Here is a 20,691-nt window from a genome sequence, read left to right as displayed (position 1 = left end):
CTTATGAGCAATATGTTCCTGTTGCAAAGGAAGGCAGACTGCTTTCGATTCAGTTGCATGCTGTATTAGATACATAGGTTCAACTTGGGTCAAATACTAAGATTAAAGCATCGGCCAAAAATAAACATTCCTCACATGCATAATGTTCCTTGTTTGAATAAGAAAGTAAAAAATGCGACTCTGGTGGGATTCGAACCCACAACCTTTCAATGACTTTGCCAGTTCACTTAGAAGTCCAATGTGCTATCCATTGCGCCACAGAGCCAGATGAAAATCAATTTGCGTAAATTAAGGGATGATCGAAGTTTTGTCAATCCATTGTTTACTTCACATCATATTATCAAGCCTTCTGGGATACAAGAAAGAATAATTGTTTTCTGAAACATAAAATGTCTGTAGAAGAATCACACTTCTGGGTGAAACCTTGAACTACACCTTTGTTCCTTTAGGGATAAATTCGGAGAATAGGGTATTACTGTATTTTCTTGCAAACTGAATACGTTTGGACAACAATTCCATACCTTAATAGAAAAGAACTGGATAAAAAGTGCAGCCATACAATTGGTTAACAATACAAAAACACAAAGAGAATATACCATAAATAGCTTTGAAAGAAGATTTTACTTTATATGTCGCTAGAAACAAATGTCTGAGTGTAGGGTGTCGTGTTTTTGGTCTATCTCATTTACAGCTATTATAAAGACAATGTTTCTGAAGGAAGGATACATTAGGAAAGTGCAAAGTTTCTGGCAGTAATGTTGTATTGCTTATGAGCAATATGTTCCTGTTGCAATGGAAGGCAGACTGCTTTTGATTCAGTTGCATGCTGTATTAGATACATAGGTTCAACTTGGGTCAAATACTAAGATTAAAGCATCGGCCAAAAATAGACATTCCTCACATGCATAATGTTCCTTGTTTGAATAAGAAAGTCAAAAATGCGACTCTGGTGGGATTCAAACCCACAACCTTTGAATGACTTTGCACGTTCATTTAGAAGTCCAACGCGCTATCCATTGCGCCACAGAGCCAGATAAAAATCCACTTGCGTACAGTAAGGGATGATCGAAGTTTTGTCAATCCAATGTTTACTTCACATCATATTATCAAGCCTTCTGGGATACAAGAAAGAATAATTGTTTTCTGAAACATAAAATGTCTGTAGAAGAATCACACTTCTGGGTGAAACCTTGAACTACACCTTTGTTCGCTTGGGGAGAAATTCAGAGAATAGGGTAATACAGTATATTCTTGCCAAGTGAATTGGTTTGGACAACAATTCCATACCTTAATAAAAAAGAACTGGATAAAAAGTGCAGACATACAATTGGTTAACAATACAAAAACACAAAGAGAATATACCATAAATAGCTTTGAAAGAAGATTTTACTTTATATGTCGCTAGAAACAAATGTCTGAGTGTAGGGTGTCGTGTTTTTGGTCTATCTCATTTACAGCTATTATAAAGACAATGTTTCTGAAGGAAGGATACATTAGAAAAGTGCCAAGTTTGTGGCAGTAATGGTGTATTACTTATGAGCAATATGTTCCTGTTGCAATGGAAGGCAGACTGCTTTTGATTCAGTTGCATGCTGTATTAGATACATAGGTTCAACTTGGGTCAAATACTAAGATTAAAGCATCGGCCAAAAATAAACATTCCTCACATGCATAATGTTCCTTGTTTGAATAAGAAAGTAAAAAAGCGACTCTGGTGGGATTCGAACCCACAACCTTTGAATGACTGCCAATTCACTTAGAAGTCCAACGCGCTATCCATTGCGCCACAGAGCCATACGAAAACCGACTTTCGTACATTAAGGGATGATCGAAGTTTTGTCAATCCAGTGTTTACTTCACATCATATTATCAAGCCTTCTGGGATACATGAAAGAATGATTGTTTTCTGAAACATAAAATGTCTGTAGCAAGAATCGCAGTTCGGGGTGAAACCTTGAACTGCACCTTTGTTCGCTTGGGGAGAAATTCGGAGAATAGGTTATTACTGTATTTTCTTGCAAACTGAACACGTTTGGACAACAATTCCATACCTTAATAAAAAGAACTGGATAAAAAGTGCAGACATACAATTGGTTAACAATACAAAAACACAAAGAGAATATACCATTAATAGCTTTGAAAGAAGATTTTACTTTATATGTCGCTAGAAACAAATGTCTGAGTGTAGGGTGTCGTGTTTTTGGTCTATCTCATTTACAGCTATTATAAAGACAATGTTTCTGAAGGAAGGATACATTAGAAAAGTGCCAGGTTTCTGGCAGTGATGTTGTATTGCTTATGAGCAATATGTTCCTGTTGCAATGGAAGTCAGACTGCTTTCGATTCAGTTGCATGCTGTATTAGATACATAGGTTCAACTTGGGTCAAATACTAAGATTAAAGCATCGGCCAAAAATAAACATTCCTCACATGCATAATGTTCCTTGTTTGAATAAGAAAGTAAAAAATGCAACTCTGGTGGGATCGAACCCACAACCTTTGAATGACTTTGCCAAGTCAATTAGAAGTCCAACGCGCTATCCACTGCGCCACAGAGCCAGATGAAAATCCACTTGAGTACAGTAAGGGATGATCGAAGTTTTGTCAATCCAGTGTTTACTTCACATCATATTATCAAGCCTTCTGCGATACAAGAAAGAATAATTGTTTTCTGAAACATAAAATGTCTGTAGAAGAATCACACTTCTGGGTGAAACCTTGAACTACACCTTTGTTCCTTTAGGGATAAATTAGGAGAATAGGGTATTACTGTATTTTCTTGCAAACTGAATACGTTTGGACAACAATTCCATACCTTAATAGAAAAGAACTGGATAAAAAGTGCAGCCATACAATTGGTTAACAATACAAAAACACAAAGAGAATATACCATAAATAGCTTTGAAAGAAGATTTTACTTTATATGTCGCTAGAAACAAATGTCTGAGTGTAGGGTGTCGTGTTTTTGGTCTATCTCATTTACAGCTATTATAAAGACAATGTTTCTGAAGGAAGGATACATTAGGAAAGTGCAAAGTTTCTGGCAGTGATGTTGTATTGCTTATGAGCAATATGTTCCTGTTGCAATGGAAGGCAGACTGCTTTTGATTCAGTTGCATGCTGTATTAGATACAGAGGTTCAACTTGGGTAAAATACTAAGATTAAAGCATCGGCCAAAAATAGACATTCCTCACATGCATAATGTTCCTTGTTTGAATAAGAAAGTCAAAAATGCGACTCTGGTGGGATTCAAACCCACAACCTTTGAATGACTTTGCACGTTTACTTAGAAGTCCAACGCGCTATCCATTGCGCCACAGAGCCAGATAAAAATCCACTTGCGTACAGTAAGGGATGATCGAAGTTTTGTCAATCCAATGTTTACTTCACATCATATTATCAAGCCTTCTGGGATACAAGAAAGAATAATTGTTTTCTGAAACATAAAATGTCTGTAGAAGAATCACACTTCTGGGTGAAACCTTGAACTACACCTTTGTTCGCTTGGGGAGAAATTCAGAGAATAGGGTATTACAGTATTTTCTTGCCAAGTGAATTGGTTTGGACAACAATTCCATACCTTAATAAAAAAGAACTGGATAAAAAGTGCAGACATACAATTGGTTAACAATACAAAAACACAAAGAGAATATACCATAAATAGCTTTGAAAGAAGATTTTACTTTATATGTCGCTAGAAACAAATTTCTGAGTGTAGGGTGTCGTGTTTTTGGTCTATCTCATTTACAGCTATTATAAAGACAATGTTTCTGAAGGAAGGATACATTAGGAAAGTGCAAAGTTTCTGGCAGTGATGTTGTATTGCTTATGAGCAATATGTTCCTGTTGCAATGGAAGGCAGACTGCTTTTGATTCAGTTGCATGCTGTATTAGATACATAGGTTCAACTTGGGTCAAATACTAAGATTAAAGCATCGGCCAAAAATAGACATTCCTCACATGCATAATGTTCCTTGTTTGAATAAGAAAGTCAAAAATGCGACTCTGGTGGGATTCAAACCCACAACCTTTGAATGACTTTGCACGTTTACTTAGAAGTCCAACGCGCTATCCATTGCGCCACAGAGCCAGATAAAAATCCACTTGCGTACAGTAAGGGATGATCGAAGTTTTGTCAATCCAATGTTTACTTCACATCATATTATCAAGCCTTCTGGGATACAAGAAAGAATAATTGTTTTCTGAAACATAAAATGTCTGTAGAAGAATCACACTTCTGGGTGAAACCTTGAACTACACCTTTGTTCGCTTGGGGAGAAATTCAGAGAATAGGGTATTACAGTATTTTCTTGCCAAGTGAATTGGTTTGGACAACAATTCCATACCTTAATAAAAAAGAACTGGATAAAAAGTGCAGACATACAATTGGTTAACAATACAAAAACACAAAGAGAATATACCATAAATAGCTTTGAAAGAAGATTTTACTTTATATGTCGCTAGAAACAAATGTCTGAGTGTAGGGTGTCGTGTTTTTGGTCTATCTCATTTACAGCTATTATAAAGACAATGTTTCTGAAGGAAGGATACATTAGAAAAGTGCCAAGTTTGTGGCAGTAATGTTGTATTACTTATGAGCAATATGTTCCTGTTGCAATGGAAGGCAGACTGCTTTTGATTCAGTTGCATGCTGTATTAGATACATAGGTTCAACTTGGGTCAAATACTAAGATTAAAGCATCGGCCAAAAATAAACATTCCTCACATGCATAATGTTCCTTGTTTGAATAAGAAAGTAAAAAATGCGACTCTGGTGGGATTCGAACCCACAACCTTTGAATGACTTTGTCAATTCACTTAGAAGTCCAACATCCATTGCGCCACAAAGCCAGATGAAAATCCACTTGCGTACAGTAAGGGATGATCGAAGTTTTGTCAATCCAGTGTTTACTTCACATCACATTATCAAGCCTTCTGGGATACATGAAAGAATGATTGTTTTCTGAAACATAAAATGTCTGTAGCTAGAATCACACTTCTGTGTGAAACCTTGAACTGCACCTTTGTTCGCTTGGGGAGAAATTCAGAGAATAGGGTATTACAGTATTTTCTTGCCAAGTGAATATGTTTGGACAACAATTCCATACCTTAATAAAAAAGAACTGGATAAAAAGTGCAGACATACAATTGGTTAACAATACAAAAACACAAAGAGAATATACCATAAATAGCTTTGAAAGAAGATTTTACTTTATATGTCGCTAGAAACAAATGTCTGAGTGTAGGGTGTCGTGTTTTTGGTCTATCTCATTTACAGCTATTATAAAGACAATGTTTCTGAAGGAAGGATACATTAGAAAAGTGCCAAGTTTGTGGCAGTAATGTTGTATTGCTTATGAGCAATAAGTTCCTGTTGCAAAGGAAGGCAGACTGCTTTCGATTCAGTTGCATGCTGTATTAGATACATAGGTTCAACTTGGGTCAAATACTAAGATTAAAGCATCGGCCAAAAATAAACATTCCTCACATGCATAATGTTCCTTGTTTGAATAAGAAAGTAAAAAAGCGACTCTGGTGGGATTCGAACCCACAACCTTTGAATGACTGCCAATTCACTTAGAAGTCCAACGCGCTATCCATTGCGCCACAGAGCCATATGAAAACCGACTTTCGTACATTAAGGGATGATCGAAGTTTTGTCAATCCAGTGTTTACTTCACATCATATTATCAAGCCTTCTGGGATACATGAAAGAATGATTGTTTTCTGAAACATAAAATGTCTGTAGCAAGAATCGCAGTTCGGGGTGAAACCTTGAACTGCACCTTTGTTCGCTTGGGGAGAAATTCGGAGAATAGGTTATTACTGTATTTTCTTGCAAACTGAATACGTTTGGACAACAATTCCATACCTTAATAAAAAAGAACTGGATAAAAAGTGCAGACATACAATTGGTTAACAATACAAAAACACAAAGAGAATATACCATTAATAGCTTTGAAAGAAGATTTTACTTTATATGTCGCTAGAAACAAATGTCTGAGTGTAGGGTGTCGTGTTTTTGGTCTATCTCATTTACAGCTATTATAAAGACAATGTTTCTGAAGGAAGGATACATTAGAAAAGTGCCAAGTTTCTGGCAGTGATGTTGTATTGCTTATGAGCAATATGTTCCTGTTGCAATGGAAGTCAGACTGCTTTCGATTCAGTTGCATGCTGTATTAGATACATAGGTTCATCTTGGGTCAAATACTAAGATTAAAGCATCGGCCAAAAATAAACATTCCTCACATGCATAATGTTCCTTGTTTGAATAAGAAAGTAAAAAATGCAACTCTGGTGGGATCGAACCCACAACCTTTGAATGACTTTGCCAAGTCACTTAGAAGTCAAACGCGCTATCCACTGCGCCACAGAGCCAGATGAAAATCCACTTGAGTACAGTAAGGGATGATCGAAGTTTTGTCAATCCAGTGTTTACTTCACATCATATTATCAAGCCTTCTGCGATACAAGAAAGAATAATTGTTTTCTGAAACATAAAATGTCTGTAGAAGAATCACACTTCTGGGTGAAACCTTGAACTACACCTTTGTTCCTTTAGGGATAAATTCGGAGAATAGGGCATTACTGTATTTTCTTGCAAACTGAATACGTTTGGACAACAATTCCATACCTTAATAAAAAAGAACTGGATCAAAAGTGCAGCCATACAATTGGTTAACAATACAAAAACACAAAGAGAATATACCATAAATAGCTTTGAAAGAAGATTTTACTTTATATGTCGCTAGAAACAAATGTCTGAGTGTAGGGTGTCGTGTTTTTGGTCTATCTCATTTACAGCTATTATAAAGACAATGTTTCTGAAGGAAGGATACATTAGGAAAGTGCAAAGTTTGTGGCAGTAATGTTGTATTGCTTATGAGCAATATGTTCCTGTTGCAATGGAAGGCAGACTGCTTTTGATTCAGTTGCATGCTGTATTAGATACATAGGTTCAACTTGGGTCAAATACTAAGATTAAAGCATCGGCCAAAAATAGACATTCCTCACATGCATAATGTTCCTTGTTTGAATAAGAAAGTCAAAAATGCGACTCTGGTGGGATTCAAACCCACAACCTTTGAATGACTTTGCACGTTCACTTAGAAGTCCAACGCGCTATCCATTGCGCCACAGAGCCAGATAAAAATCCACTTGCGTACAGTAAGGGATGATCGAAGTTTTGTCAATCCAATGTTTACTTCACATCATATTATCAAGCCTTCTGGGATACAAGAAAGAATAATTGTTTTCTGAAACATAAAATGTCTGTAGAAGAATCAAACTTCTGGGTGAAACCTTGAACTACACCTTTGTTCGCTTGGGGAGAAATTCAGAGAATAGGGTAATACAGTATATTCTTGCCAAGTGAATTGGTTTGGACAACAATTCCATACCTTAATAAAAAAGAACTGGATAAAAAGTGCAGACATACAATTGGTTAACAATACAAAAACACAAAGAGAATATACCATAAATAGCTTTGAAAGAAGATTTTACTTTATATGTCGCTAGAAACAAATGTCTGAGTGTAGGGTGTCGTGTTTTTGGTCTATCTCATTTACAGCTATTATAAAGACAATGTTTCTGAAGGAAGGATACATTAGAAAAGTGCCAAGTTTGTGGCAGTAATGTTGTATTACTTATGAGCAATATGTTCCTGTTGCAATGGAAGGCAGACTGCTTTTGATTCAGTTGCATGCTGTATTAGATACATAGGTTCAACTTGGGTCAAATACTAAGATTAAAGCATCGGCCAAAAATAAACATTCCTCACATGCATAATGTTCCTTGTTTGAATAAGAAAGTAAAAAAGCGACTCTGGTGGGATTCGAACCCACAACCTTTGAATGACTGCCAATTCACTTAGAAGTCCAACGCGCTATCCATTGCGCCACAGAGCCATATGAAAACCGACTTTCGTACATTAAGGGATGATCGAAGTTTTGTCAATCCAGTGTTTACTTCACAACATATTATCAAGCCTTCTGGGATACATGAAAGAATGATTGTTTTCTGAAACATAAAATGTCTGTAGCAAGAATCGCAGTTCGGGGTGAAACCTTGAACTGCACCTTTGTTCGCTTGGGGAGAAATTCGGAGAATAGGTTATTACTGTATTTTCTTGCAAACTGAATACGTTTGGACAACAATTCCATACCTTAATAAAAAAGAACTGGATAAAAAGTGCAGACATACAATTGGTTAACAATACAAAAACACAAAGAGAATATACCATTAATAGCTTTGAAAGAAGATTTTACTTTATATGTCGCTAGAAACAAATGTCTGAGTGTAGGGTGTCGTGTTTTTGGTCTATCTCATTTACAGCTATTATAAAGACAATGTTTCTGAAGGAAGGATACATTAGAAAAGTGCCAGGTTTCTGGCAGTGATGTTGTATTGCTTATGAGCAATATGTTCCTGTTGCAATGGAAGTCAGACTGCTTTCGATTCAGTTGCATGCTGTATTAGATACATAGGTTCAACTTGGGTCAAATACTAAGATTAAAGCATCGGCCAAAAATAAACATTCCTCACATGCATAATGTTCCTTGTTTGAATAAGAAAGTAAAAAATGCAACTCTGGTGGGATCGAACCCACAACCTTTGAATGACTTTGCCAAGTCAATTAGAAGTCCAACGCGCTATCCACTGCGCCACAGAGCCAGATGAAAATCCACTTGAGTACAGTAAGGGATGATCGAAGTTTTGTCAATCCAGTGTTTACTTCACATCATATTATCAAGCCTTCTGCGATACAAGAAAGAATAATTGTTTTCTGAAACATAAAATGTCTGTAGAAGAATCACACTTCTGGGTGAAACCTTGAACTACACCTTTGTTCCTTTAGGGATAAATTCGGAGAATAGGGCATTACTGTATTTTCTTGCAAACTGAATACGTTTGGACAACAATTCCATACCTTAATAAAAAAGAACTGGATCAAAAGTGCAGCCATACAATTGGTTAACAATACAAAAACACAAAGAGAATATACCATAAATAGCTTTGAAAGAAGATTTTACTTTATATGTCGCTAGAAACAAATGTCTGAGTGTAGGGTGTCGTGTTTTTGGTCTATCTCATTTACAGCTATTATAAAGACAATGTTTCTGAAGGAAGGATACATTAGAAAAGTGCCAAGTTTCTGGCAGTGATGTTGTATTGCTTATGAGCAATATGTTCCTGTTGCAATGGAAGGCAGACTGCTTTTGATTCAGTTGCATGCTGTATTCGATACATAGATTCAACTTGGGTCAAATACTAAGATTAAAGCATCGGCCAAAAATAAACATTCCTCACATGCATAATGTTCCTTGTTTGAATAAGAAAGTAAAAAATGCGACTCTGGTGGGATTCGAACCCACAACCTTTGAATGACTTTGCCAATTCACTTAGAAGTCCAACGCGCTATACATTGCGCCACAGAGCCAGATGAAAATCAACTTGCGTAAATTAAGGAATGATCGAAGTTTTGTCAATCCAGTGTTTACTTCACATCATATTATCAAGCCTTCTGGGATACAAGAAAGAATAATTGTTTTCTGAAACATAAAATGTCTGTAGAAGAATCACACTTCTGGGTGAAACCTTGAACTACACCTTTGTTCCTTTAGGGATAAATTCGGAGAATAGGGTATTACTGTATTTTCTTGCAAACTGAATACGTTTGGACAACAATTCCATACCTTAATAGAAAAGAACTGGATAAAAAGTGCAGCCATACAATTGGTTAACAATACAAAAACACAAAGAGAATATACCATAAATAGCTTTGAAAGAAGATTTTACTTTATATGTCGCTAGAAACAAATGTCTGAGTGTAGGGTGTCGTGTTTTTGGTCTATCTCATTTACACTATTATAAAGACAATGTTTCTGAAGGAAGGATACATTAGGAAAGTGCAATGTTTCTGGCAGTGATGTTGTATTGCTTATGAGCAATATGTTCCTGTTGCAATGGAAGGCAGACTGCTTTTGATTCAGTTGCATGCTGTATCAGATACATAGGTCCAACTTGGGTCAAATACTAAGATTAAAGCATCGGCCAAAAATAAACATTCCTCACATGCATAATGTTCCTTGTTTGAATAAGAAAGTAAAAAATGCGACTCTGGTGGGATTCGAACCCACAACCTTTGAATGACTTTGCCAATTCACTTAGAAGTCCAACGCGCTATCCATTGCGCCACAGAGCCAGATGAAAACCAACTTGCGTAAATTAAGGGATGATCGAAGTTTTGTCAATCCAGTGTTTACTTCACATCATATTATCAAGCCTTCTGGGATACAAGAAATAATAATTGTTTTCTGAAACATAAAATGTCTGTAGAAGAATCACACTTCTGGGTGAAACCTTGAACTACAACTTTGTTCCTTTAGGGATAAATTCGGAGAATAGGGTATTACTGTATTTTCTTGCAAACTGAATACGTTTGGACAACAATTCCATACCTTAATAGAAAAGAACTGGATAAAAAGTGCAGCCATACAATTGGTTAACAATACAAAAACACAAAGAGAATATACCATAAATAGCTTTGAAAGAAGATTTTACTTTATATGTCGCTAGAAACAAATGTCTGAGTGTAGGGTGTCGTGTTTTTGGTCTATCTCATTTACAGCTATTATAAAGACAATGTTTCTGAAGGAAGGATACATTAGGAAAGTGCAAAGTTTGTGGCAGTAATGTTGTATTGCTTATGAGCAATATGTTCCTGTTGCAATGGAAGGCAGACTGCTTTTGATTCAGTTGCATGCTGTATTAGATACATAGGTTCAACTTGGGTCAAATACTAAGATTAAAGCATCGGCCAAAAATAGACATTCCTCACATGCATAATGTTCCTTGTTTGAATAAGAAAGTCAAAAATGCGACTCTGGTGGGATTCAAACCCACAACCTTTGAATGACTTTGCACGTTCACTTAGAAGTCCAACGCGCTATCCATTGCGCCACAGAGCCAGATAAAAATCCACTTGCGTACAGTAAGGGATGATCGAAGTTTTGTCAATCCAATGTTTACTTCACATCATATTATCAAGCCTTCTGGGATACAAGAAAGAATAATTGTTTTCTGAAACATAAAATGTCTGTAGAAGAATCAAACTTCTGGGTGAAACCTTGAACTACACCTTTGTTCGCTTGGGGAGAAATTCAGAGAATAGGGTAATACAGTATATTCTTGCCAAGTGAATTGGTTTGGACAACAATTCCATACCTTAATAAAAAAGAACTGGATAAAAAGTGCAGACATACAATTGGTTAACAATACAAAAACACAAAGAGAATATACCATAAATAGCTTTGAAAGAAGATTTTACTTTATATGTCGCTAGAAACAAATGTCTGAGTGTAGGGTGTCGTGTTTTTGGTCTATCTCATTTACAGCTATTATAAAGACAATGTTTCTGAAGGAAGGATACATTAGAAAAGTGCCAAGTTTGTGGCAGTAATGTTGTATTACTTATGAGCAATATGTTCCTGTTGCAATGGAAGGCAGACTGCTTTTGATTCAGTTGCATGCTGTATTAGATACATAGGTTCAACTTGGGTCAAATACTAAGATTAAAGCATCGGCCAAAAATAAACATTCCTCACATGCATAATGTTCCTTGTTTGAATAAGAAAGTAAAAAAGCGACTCTGGTGGGATTCGTACCCACAACCTTTGAATGACTGCCAATTCACTTAGAAGTCCAACGCGCTATCCATTGCGCCACAGAGCCATATGAAAACCGACTTTCGTACATTAAGGGATGATCGAAGTTTTGTCAATCCAGTGTTTACTTCACAACATATTATCAAGCCTTCTGGGATACATGAAAGAATGATTGTTTTCTGAAACATAAAATGTCTGTAGCAAGAATCGCAGTTCGGGGTGAAACCTTGAACTGCACCTTTGTTCGCTTGGGGAGAAATTCGGAGAATAGGTTATTACTGTATTTTCTTGCAAACTGAATACGTTTGGACAACAATTCCATACCTTAATAAAAAAGAACTGGATAAAAAGTGCAGACATACAATTGGTTAACAATACAAAAACACAAAGAGAATATACCATTAATAGCTTTGAAAGAAGATTTTACTTTATATGTCGCTAGAAACAAATGTCTGAGTGTAGGGTGTCGTGTTTTTGGTCTATCTCATTTACAGCTATTATAAAGACAATGTTTCTGAAGGAAGGATACATTAGAAAAGTGCCAGGTTTCTGGCAGTGATGTTGTATTGCTTATGAGCAATATGTTCCTGTTGCAATGGAAGTCAGACTGCTTTCGATTCAGTTGCATGCTGTATTAGATACATAGGTTCAACTTGGGTCAAATACTAAGATTAAAGCATCGGCCAAAAATAAACATTCCTCACATGCATAATGTTCCTTGTTTGAATAAGAAAGTAAAAAATGCAACTCTGGTGGGATCGAACCCACAACCTTTGAATGACTTTGCCAAGTCAATTAGAAGTCCAACGCGCTATCCACTGCGCCACAGAGCCAGATGAAAATCCACTTGAGTACAGTAAGGGATGATCGAAGTTTTGTCAATCCAGTGTTTACTTCACATCATATTATCAAGCCTTCTGCGATACAAGAAAGAATAATTGTTTTCTGAAACATAAAATGTCTGTAGAAGAATCACACTTCTGGGTGAAACCTTGAACTACACCTTTGTTCCTTTAGGGATAAATTCGGAGAATAGGGCATTACTGTATTTTCTTGCAAACTGAATACGTTTGGACAACAATTCCATACCTTAATAAAAAAGAACTGGATAAAAAGTGCAGACATACAATTGGTTAACAATACAAAAACACAAAGAGAATATACCATAAATAGCTTTGAAAGAAGATTTTACTTTATATGTCGCTAGAAACAAATGTCTGAGTGTAGGGTGTCGTGTTTTTGGTCTATCTCATTTACAGCTATTATAAAGACAATGTTTCTGAAGGAAGGATACATTAGAAAAGTGCCAAGTTTGTGGCAGTAATGTTGTATTGCTTATGAGCAATATGTTCCTGTTGCAAAGGAAGGCAGACTGCTTTCGATTCAGTTGCATGCTGTATTAGATACATAGGTTCAACTTGGGTCAAATACTAAGATTAAAGCATCGGCCAAAAATAAACATTCCTCACATGCATAATGTTCCTTGTTTGAATAAGAAAGTAAAAAATGCGACTCTGGTGGGATTCGAACCCACAACCTTTCAATGACTTTGCCAGTTCACTTAGAAGTCCAATGTGCTATCCATTGCGCCACAGAGCCAGATGAAAATCAATTTGCGTAAATTAAGGGATGATCGAAGTTTTGTCAATCCATTGTTTACTTCACATCATATTATCAAGCCTTCTGGGATACAAGAAAGAATAATTGTTTTCTGAAACATAAAATGTCTGTAGAAGAATCACACTTCTGGGTGAAACCTTGAACTACACCTTTGTTCCTTTAGGGATAAATTCGGAGAATAGGGTATTACTGTATTTTCTTGCAAACTGAATACGTTTGGACAACAATTCCATACCTTAATAGAAAAGAACTGGATAAAAAGTGCAGCCATACAATTGGTTAACAATACAAAAACACAAAGAGAATATACCATAAATAGCTTTGAAAGAAGATTTTACTTTATATGTCGCTAGAAACAAATGTCTGAGTGTAGGGTGTCGTGTTTTTGGTCTATCTCATTTACAGCTATTATAAAGACAATGTTTCTGAAGGAAGGATACATTAGGAAAGTGCAAAGTTTCTGGCAGTAATGTTGTATTGCTTATGAGCAATATGTTCCTGTTGCAATGGAAGGCAGACTGCTTTTGATTCAGTTGCATGCTGTATTAGATACATAGGTTCAACTTGGGTCAAATACTAAGATTAAAGCATCGGCCAAAAATAGACATTCCTCACATGCATAATGTTCCTTGTTTGAATAAGAAAGTCAAAAATGCGACTCTGGTGGGATTCAAACCCACAACCTTTGAATGACTTTGCACGTTCATTTAGAAGTCCAACGCGCTATCCATTGCGCCACAGAGCCAGATAAAAATCCACTTGCGTACAGTAAGGGATGATCGAAGTTTTGTCAATCCAATGTTTACTTCACATCATATTATCAAGCCTTCTGGGATACAAGAAAGAATAATTGTTTTCTGAAACATAAAATGTCTGTAGAAGAATCACACTTCTGGGTGAAACCTTGAACTACACCTTTGTTCGCTTGGGGAGAAATTCAGAGAATAGGGTAATACAGTATATTCTTGCCAAGTGAATTGGTTTGGACAACAATTCCATACCTTAATAAAAAAGAACTGGATAAAAAGTGCAGACATACAATTGGTTAACAATACAAAAACACAAAGAGAATATACCATAAATAGCTTTGAAAGAAGATTTTACTTTATATGTCGCTAGAAACAAATGTCTGAGTGTAGGGTGTCGTGTTTTTGGTCTATCTCATTTACAGCTATTATAAAGACAATGTTTCTGAAGGAAGGATACATTAGAAAAGTGCCAAGTTTGTGGCAGTAATGGTGTATTACTTATGAGCAATATGTTCCTGTTGCAATGGAAGGCAGACTGCTTTTGATTCAGTTGCATGCTGTATTAGATACATAGGTTCAACTTGGGTCAAATACTAAGATTAAAGCATCGGCCAAAAATAAACATTCCTCACATGCATAATGTTCCTTGTTTGAATAAGAAAGTAAAAAAGCGACTCTGGTGGGATTCGAACCCACAACCTTTGAATGACTGCCAATTCACTTAGAAGTCCAACGCGCTATCCATTGCGCCACAGAGCCATACGAAAACCGACTTTCGTACATTAAGGGATGATCGAAGTTTTGTCAATCCAGTGTTTACTTCACATCATATTATCAAGCCTTCTGGGATACATGAAAGAATGATTGTTTTCTGAAACATAAAATGTCTGTAGCAAGAATCGCAGTTCGGGGTGAAACCTTGAACTGCACCTTTGTTCGCTTGGGGAGAAATTCGGAGAATAGGTTATTACTGTATTTTCTTGCAAACTGAACACGTTTGGACAACAATTCCATACCTTAATAAAAAGAACTGGATAAAAAGTGCAGACATACAATTGGTTAACAATACAAAAACACAAAGAGAATATACCATTAATAGCTTTGAAAGAAGATTTTACTTTATATGTCGCTAGAAACAAATGTCTGAGTGTAGGGTGTCGTGTTTTTGGTCTATCTCATTTACAGCTATTATAAAGACAATGTTTCTGAAGGAAGGATACATTAGAAAAGTGCCAGGTTTCTGGCAGTGATGTTGTATTGCTTATGAGCAATATGTTCCTGTTGCAATGGAAGTCAGACTGCTTTCGATTCAGTTGCATGCTGTATTAGATACATAGGTTCAACTTGGGTCAAATACTAAGATTAAAGCATCGGCCAAAAATAAACATTCCTCACATGCATAATGTTCCTTGTTTGAATAAGAAAGTAAAAAATGCAACTCTGGTGGGATCGAACCCACAACCTTTGAATGACTTTGCCAAGTCAATTAGAAGTCCAACGCGCTATCCACTGCGCCACAGAGCCAGATGAAAATCCACTTGAGTACAGTAAGGGATGATCGAAGTTTTGTCAATCCAGTGTTTACTTCACATCATATTATCAAGCCTTCTGCGATACAAGAAAGAATAATTGTTTTCTGAAACATAAAATGTCTGTAGAAGAATCACACTTCTGGGTGAAACCTTGAACTACACCTTTGTTCCTTTAGGGATAAATTAGGAGAATAGGGTATTACTGTATTTTCTTGCAAACTGAATACGTTTGGACAACAATTCCATACCTTAATAGAAAAGAACTGGATAAAAAGTGCAGCCATACAATTGGTTAACAATACAAAAACACAAAGAGAATATACCATAAATAGCTTTGAAAGAAGATTTTACTTTATATGTCGCTAGAAACAAATGTCTGAGTGTAGGGTGTCGTGTTTTTGGTCTATCTCATTTACAGCTATTATAAAGACAATGTTTCTGAAGGAAGGATACATTAGGAAAGTGCAAAGTTTCTGGCAGTGATGTTGTATTGCTTATGAGCAATATGTTCCTGTTGCAATGGAAGGCAGACTGCTTTTGATTCAGTTGCATGCTGTATTAGATACAGAGGTTCAACTTGGGTAAAATACTAAGATTAAAGCATCGGCCAAAAATAGACATTCCTCACATGCATAATGTTCCTTGTTTGAATAAGAAAGTCAAAAATGCGACTCTGGTGGGATTCAAACCCACAACCTTTGAATGACTTTGCACGTTTACTTAGAAGTCCAACGCGCTATCCATTGCGCCACAGAGCCAGATAAAAATCCACTTGCGTACAGTAAGGGATGATCGAAGTTTTGTCAATCCAATGTTTACTTCACATCATATTATCAAGCCTTCTGGGATACAAGAAAGAATAATTGTTTTCTGAAACATAAAATGTCTGTAGAAGAATCACACTTCTGGGTGAAACCTTGAACTACACCTTTGTTCGCTTGGGGAGAAATTCAGAGAATAGGGTATTACAGTATTTTCTTGCCAAGTGAATTGGTTTGGACAACAATTCCATACCTTAATAAAAAAGAACTGGATAAAAAGTGCAGACATACAATTGGTTAACAATACAAAAACACAAAGAGAATATACCATAAATAGCTTTGAAAGAAGATTTTACTTTATATGTCGCTAGAAACAAATTTCTGAGTGTAGGGTGTCGTGTTTTTGGTCTATCTCATTTACAGCTATTATAAAGACAATGTTTCTGAAGGAAGGATACATTAGGAAAGTGCAAAGTTTCTGGCAGTGATGTTGTATTGCTTATGAGCAATATGTTCCTGTTGCAATGGAAGGCAGACTGCTTTTGATTCAGTTGCATGCTGTATTAGATACATAGGTTCAACTTGGGTCAAATACTAAGATTAAAGCATCGGCCAAAAATAGACATTCCTCACATGCATAATGTTCCTTGTTTGAATAAGAAAGTCAAAAATGCGACTCTGGTGGGATTCAAACCCACAACCTTTGAATGACTTTGCACGTTTACTTAGAAGTCCAACGCGCTATCCATTGCGCCACAGAGCCAGATAAAAATCCACTTGCGTACAGTAAGGGATGATCGAAGTTTTGTCAATCCAATGTTTACTTCACATCATATTATCAAGCCTTCTGGGATACAAGAAAGAATAATTGTTTTCTGAAACATAAAATGTCTGTAGAAGAATCACACTTCTGGGTGAAACCTTGAACTACACCTTTGTTCGCTTGGGGAGAAATTCAGAGAATAGGGTATTACAGTATTTTCTTGCCAAGTGAATTGGTTTGGACAACAATTCCATACCTTAATAAAAAAGAACTGGATAAAAAGTGCAGACATACAATTGGTTAACAATACAAAAACACAAAGAGAATATACCATAAATAGCTTTGAAAGAAGATTTTACTTTATATGTCGCTAGAAACAAATGTCTGAGTGTAGGGTGTCGTGTTTTTGGTCTATCTCATTTACAGCTATTATAAAGACAATGTTTCTGAAGGAAGGATACATTAGAAAAGTGCCAAGTTTGTGGCAGTAATGTTGTATTACTTATGAGCAATATGTTCCTGTTGCAATGGAAGGCAGACTGCTTTTGATTCAGTTGCATGCTGTATTAGATACATAGGTTCAACTTGGGTCAAATACTAAGATTAAAGCATCGGCCAAAAATAAACATTCCTCACATGCATAATGTTCCTTGTTTGAATAAGAAAGTAAAAAATGCGACTCTGGTGGGATTCGAACCCACAACCTTTGAATGACTTTGTCAATTCACTTAGAAGTCCAACATCCATTGCGCCACAAAGCCAGATGAAAATCCACTTGCGTACAGTAAGGGATGATCGAAGTTTTGTCAATCCAGTGTTTACTTCACATCACATTATCAAGCCTTCTGGGATACATGAAAGAATGATTGTTTTCTGAAACATAAAATGTCTGTAGCTAGAATCACACTTCTGTGTGAAACCTTGAACTGCACCTTTGTTCGCTTGGGGAGAAATTCAGAGAATAGGGTATTACAGTATTTTCTTGCCAAGTGAATATGTTTGGACAACAATTCCATACCTTAATAAAAAAGAACTGGATAAAAAGTGCAGACATACAATTGGTTAACAATACAAAAACACAAAGAGAATATACCATAAATAGCTTTGAAAGAAGATTTTACTTTATATGTCGCTAGAAACAAATGTCTGAGTGTAGGGTGTCGTGTTTTTGGTCTATCTCATTTACAGCTATTATAAAGACAATGTTTCTGAAGGAAGGATACATTAGAAAAGTGCCAAGTTTGTGGCAGTAATGTTGTATTGCTTATGAGCAATAAGTTCCTGTTGCAAAGGAAGGCAGACTGCTTTCGATTCAGTTGCATGCTGTATTAGATACATAGGTTCAACTTGGGTCAAATACTAAGATTAAAGCATCGGCCAAAAATAAACATTCCTCACATGCATAATGTTCCTTGTTTGAATAAGAAAGTAAAAAAGCGACTCTGGTGGGATTCGAACCCACAACCTTTGAATGACTGCCAATTCACTTAGAAGTCCAACGCGCTATCCATTGCGCCACAGAGCCATATGAAAACCGACTTTCGTACATTAAGGGATGATCGAAGTTTTGTCAATCCAGTGTTTACTTCACATCATATTATCAAGCCTTCTGGGATACATGAAAGAATGATTGTTTTCTGAAACATAAAATGTCTGTAGCAAGAATCGCAGTTCGGGGTGAAACCTTGAACTGCACCTTTGTTCGCTTGGGGAGAAATTCGGAGAATAGGTTATTACTGTATTTTCTTGCAAACTGAATACGTTTGGACAACAATTCCATACCTTAATAAAAAAGAACTGGATAAAAAGTGCAGACATACAATTGGTTAACAATACAAAAACACAAAGAGAATATACCATTAATAGCTTTGAAAGAAGATTTTACTTTATATGTCGCTAGAAACAAATGTCTGAGTGTAGGGTGTCGTGTTTTTGGTCTATCTCATTTACAGCTATTATAAAGACAATGTTTCTGAAGGAAGGATACATTAGAAAAGTGCCAAGTTTCTGGCAGTGATGTTGTATTGCTTATGAGCAATATGTTCCTGTTGCAATGGAAGTCAGACTGCTTTCGATTCAGTTGCATGCTGTATTAGATACATAGGTTCATCTTGGGTCAAATACTAAGATTAAAGCATCGGCCAAAAATAAACATTCCTCACATGCATAATGTTCCTTGTTTGAATAAGAAAGTAAAAAATGCAACTCTGGTGGGATCGAACCCACAACCTTTGAATGACTTTGCCAAGTCACTTAGAAGTCAAACGCGCTATCCACTGCGCCACAGAGCCAGATGAAAATCCACTTGAGTACAGTAAGGGATGATCGAAGTTTTGTCAATCCAGTGTTTACTTCACATCATATTATCAAGCCTTCTGCGATACAAGAAAGAATAATTGTTTTCTGAAACATAAAATGTCTGTAGAAGAATCACACTTCTGGGTGAAACCTTGAACTACACCTTTGTTCCTTTAGGGATAAATTCGGAGAATAGGGCATTACTGTATTTTCTTGCAAACTGAATACGTTTGGACAACAATTCCATACCTTAATAAAAAAGAACTGGATCAAAAGTGCAGCCATACAATTGGTTAACAATACAAAAACACAAAGAGAATATACCATAAATAGCTTTGAAAGAAGATTTTACTTTATATGTCGCTAGAAACAAATGTCTGAGTGTAGGGTGTCGTGTTTTTGGTCTATCTCATTTACAGCTATTATAAAGACAATGTTTCTGAAGGAAGGATACATTAGGAAAGTGCAAAGTTTGTGGCAGTAATGTTGTATTGCTTATGAGCAATATGTTCCTGTTGCAATGGAAGGCAGACTGCTTTTGATTCAGTTGCATGCTGTATTAGATACATAGGTTCAACTTGGGTCAAATACTAAGATTAAAGCATCGGCCAAAAATAGACATTCCTCACATGCATAATGTTCCTTGTTTGAATAAGAAAGTCAAAAATGCGACTCTGGTGGGATTCAAACCCACAACCTTTGAATGACTTTGCACGTTCACTTAGAAGTCCAACGCGCTATCCATTGCGCCACAGAGCCAGATAAAAATCCACTTGCGTACAGTAAGGGATGATCGAAGTTTTGTCAATCCAATGTTTACTTCACATCATATTATCAAGCCTTCTGGGATACAAGAAAGAATAATTGTTTTCTGAAACATAAAATGTCTGTAGAAGAATCAAACTTCTGGGTGAAACCTTGAACTACACCTTTGTTCGCTTGGGGAGAAATTCAGAGAATAGGGTAATACAGTATATTCTTGCCAAGTGAATTGGTTTGGACAACAATTCCATACCTTAATAAAAAAGAACTGGATAAAAAGTGCAGACATACAATTGGTTAACAATACAAAAACACAAAGAGAATATACCATAAATAGCTTTGAAAGAAGATTTTACTTTATATGTCGCTAGAAACAAATGTCTGAGTGTAGGGTGTCGTGTTTTTGGTCTATCTCATTTACAGCTATTATAAAGACAATGTTTCTGAAGGAAGGATACATTAGAAAAGTGCCAAGTTTGTGGCAGTAATGTTGTATTACTTATGAGCAATATGTTCCTGTTGCAATGGAAGGCAGA

General features: G+C 36.2%; 15 non-coding genes across 15 annotated transcripts; all 15 read right to left on the bottom strand.

Moving 5' to 3' along the window:
• Positions 1 to 941: 941 nt before the first annotated feature.
• TRNAR-UCU (transfer RNA arginine (anticodon UCU)) lies at positions 942 to 1,031 on the bottom strand. Its single transcript is given in 2 exon segments — positions 942 to 977; positions 995 to 1,031. It is a non-coding gene; the product is annotated as a tRNA-Arg (tRNA).
• A 675-nt stretch (positions 1,032 to 1,706) lies between these two features.
• On the bottom strand, positions 1,707 to 1,794 carry TRNAR-UCU (transfer RNA arginine (anticodon UCU)). Its single transcript is given in 2 exon segments — positions 1,707 to 1,742; positions 1,758 to 1,794. It is a non-coding gene; the product is annotated as a tRNA-Arg (tRNA).
• Positions 1,795 to 3,235: 1,441 nt separating this feature from the next.
• TRNAR-UCU (transfer RNA arginine (anticodon UCU)) lies at positions 3,236 to 3,325 on the bottom strand. Its single transcript is given in 2 exon segments — positions 3,236 to 3,271; positions 3,289 to 3,325. It is a non-coding gene; the product is annotated as a tRNA-Arg (tRNA).
• Positions 3,326 to 4,001: 676 nt separating this feature from the next.
• Positions 4,002 to 4,091, bottom strand: TRNAR-UCU (transfer RNA arginine (anticodon UCU)). Its single transcript is given in 2 exon segments — positions 4,002 to 4,037; positions 4,055 to 4,091. It is a non-coding gene; the product is annotated as a tRNA-Arg (tRNA).
• A 1,437-nt stretch (positions 4,092 to 5,528) lies between these two features.
• On the bottom strand, positions 5,529 to 5,616 carry TRNAR-UCU (transfer RNA arginine (anticodon UCU)). Its single transcript is given in 2 exon segments — positions 5,529 to 5,564; positions 5,580 to 5,616. It is a non-coding gene; the product is annotated as a tRNA-Arg (tRNA).
• A 1,442-nt stretch (positions 5,617 to 7,058) lies between these two features.
• On the bottom strand, positions 7,059 to 7,148 carry TRNAR-UCU (transfer RNA arginine (anticodon UCU)). The gene is given in 2 exon segments: positions 7,059 to 7,094; positions 7,112 to 7,148. It is a non-coding gene; the product is annotated as a tRNA-Arg (tRNA).
• Positions 7,149 to 7,823: 675 nt separating this feature from the next.
• TRNAR-UCU (transfer RNA arginine (anticodon UCU)) lies at positions 7,824 to 7,911 on the bottom strand. Its single transcript is given in 2 exon segments — positions 7,824 to 7,859; positions 7,875 to 7,911. It is a non-coding gene; the product is annotated as a tRNA-Arg (tRNA).
• A 2,207-nt stretch (positions 7,912 to 10,118) lies between these two features.
• TRNAR-UCU (transfer RNA arginine (anticodon UCU)) lies at positions 10,119 to 10,208 on the bottom strand. Its single transcript is given in 2 exon segments — positions 10,119 to 10,154; positions 10,172 to 10,208. It is a non-coding gene; the product is annotated as a tRNA-Arg (tRNA).
• Positions 10,209 to 10,884: 676 nt separating this feature from the next.
• Positions 10,885 to 10,974, bottom strand: TRNAR-UCU (transfer RNA arginine (anticodon UCU)). The gene is given in 2 exon segments: positions 10,885 to 10,920; positions 10,938 to 10,974. It is a non-coding gene; the product is annotated as a tRNA-Arg (tRNA).
• Positions 10,975 to 13,945: 2,971 nt separating this feature from the next.
• On the bottom strand, positions 13,946 to 14,035 carry TRNAR-UCU (transfer RNA arginine (anticodon UCU)). The gene is given in 2 exon segments: positions 13,946 to 13,981; positions 13,999 to 14,035. It is a non-coding gene; the product is annotated as a tRNA-Arg (tRNA).
• A 675-nt stretch (positions 14,036 to 14,710) lies between these two features.
• Positions 14,711 to 14,798, bottom strand: TRNAR-UCU (transfer RNA arginine (anticodon UCU)). The gene is given in 2 exon segments: positions 14,711 to 14,746; positions 14,762 to 14,798. It is a non-coding gene; the product is annotated as a tRNA-Arg (tRNA).
• Positions 14,799 to 16,239: 1,441 nt separating this feature from the next.
• TRNAR-UCU (transfer RNA arginine (anticodon UCU)) lies at positions 16,240 to 16,329 on the bottom strand. Its single transcript is given in 2 exon segments — positions 16,240 to 16,275; positions 16,293 to 16,329. It is a non-coding gene; the product is annotated as a tRNA-Arg (tRNA).
• Positions 16,330 to 17,005: 676 nt separating this feature from the next.
• Positions 17,006 to 17,095, bottom strand: TRNAR-UCU (transfer RNA arginine (anticodon UCU)). Its single transcript is given in 2 exon segments — positions 17,006 to 17,041; positions 17,059 to 17,095. It is a non-coding gene; the product is annotated as a tRNA-Arg (tRNA).
• Positions 17,096 to 18,532: 1,437 nt separating this feature from the next.
• Positions 18,533 to 18,620, bottom strand: TRNAR-UCU (transfer RNA arginine (anticodon UCU)). The gene is given in 2 exon segments: positions 18,533 to 18,568; positions 18,584 to 18,620. It is a non-coding gene; the product is annotated as a tRNA-Arg (tRNA).
• A 1,442-nt stretch (positions 18,621 to 20,062) lies between these two features.
• On the bottom strand, positions 20,063 to 20,152 carry TRNAR-UCU (transfer RNA arginine (anticodon UCU)). The gene is given in 2 exon segments: positions 20,063 to 20,098; positions 20,116 to 20,152. It is a non-coding gene; the product is annotated as a tRNA-Arg (tRNA).
• Between the last annotated feature and the right edge of the window lie 539 nt (positions 20,153 to 20,691).

Source organism: Ambystoma mexicanum, assembly GCF_040938575.1.
Source record: "Ambystoma mexicanum isolate Mex_15411 chromosome 12 unlocalized genomic scaffold, UKY_AmexF1_1 Mex_chr12_unloc.1, whole genome shotgun sequence".
Taxonomy (NCBI): Eukaryota; Metazoa; Chordata; class Amphibia; order Caudata; family Ambystomatidae; genus Ambystoma; species Ambystoma mexicanum.
This window is presented reverse-complemented; position numbering and strand designations above follow the sequence as displayed.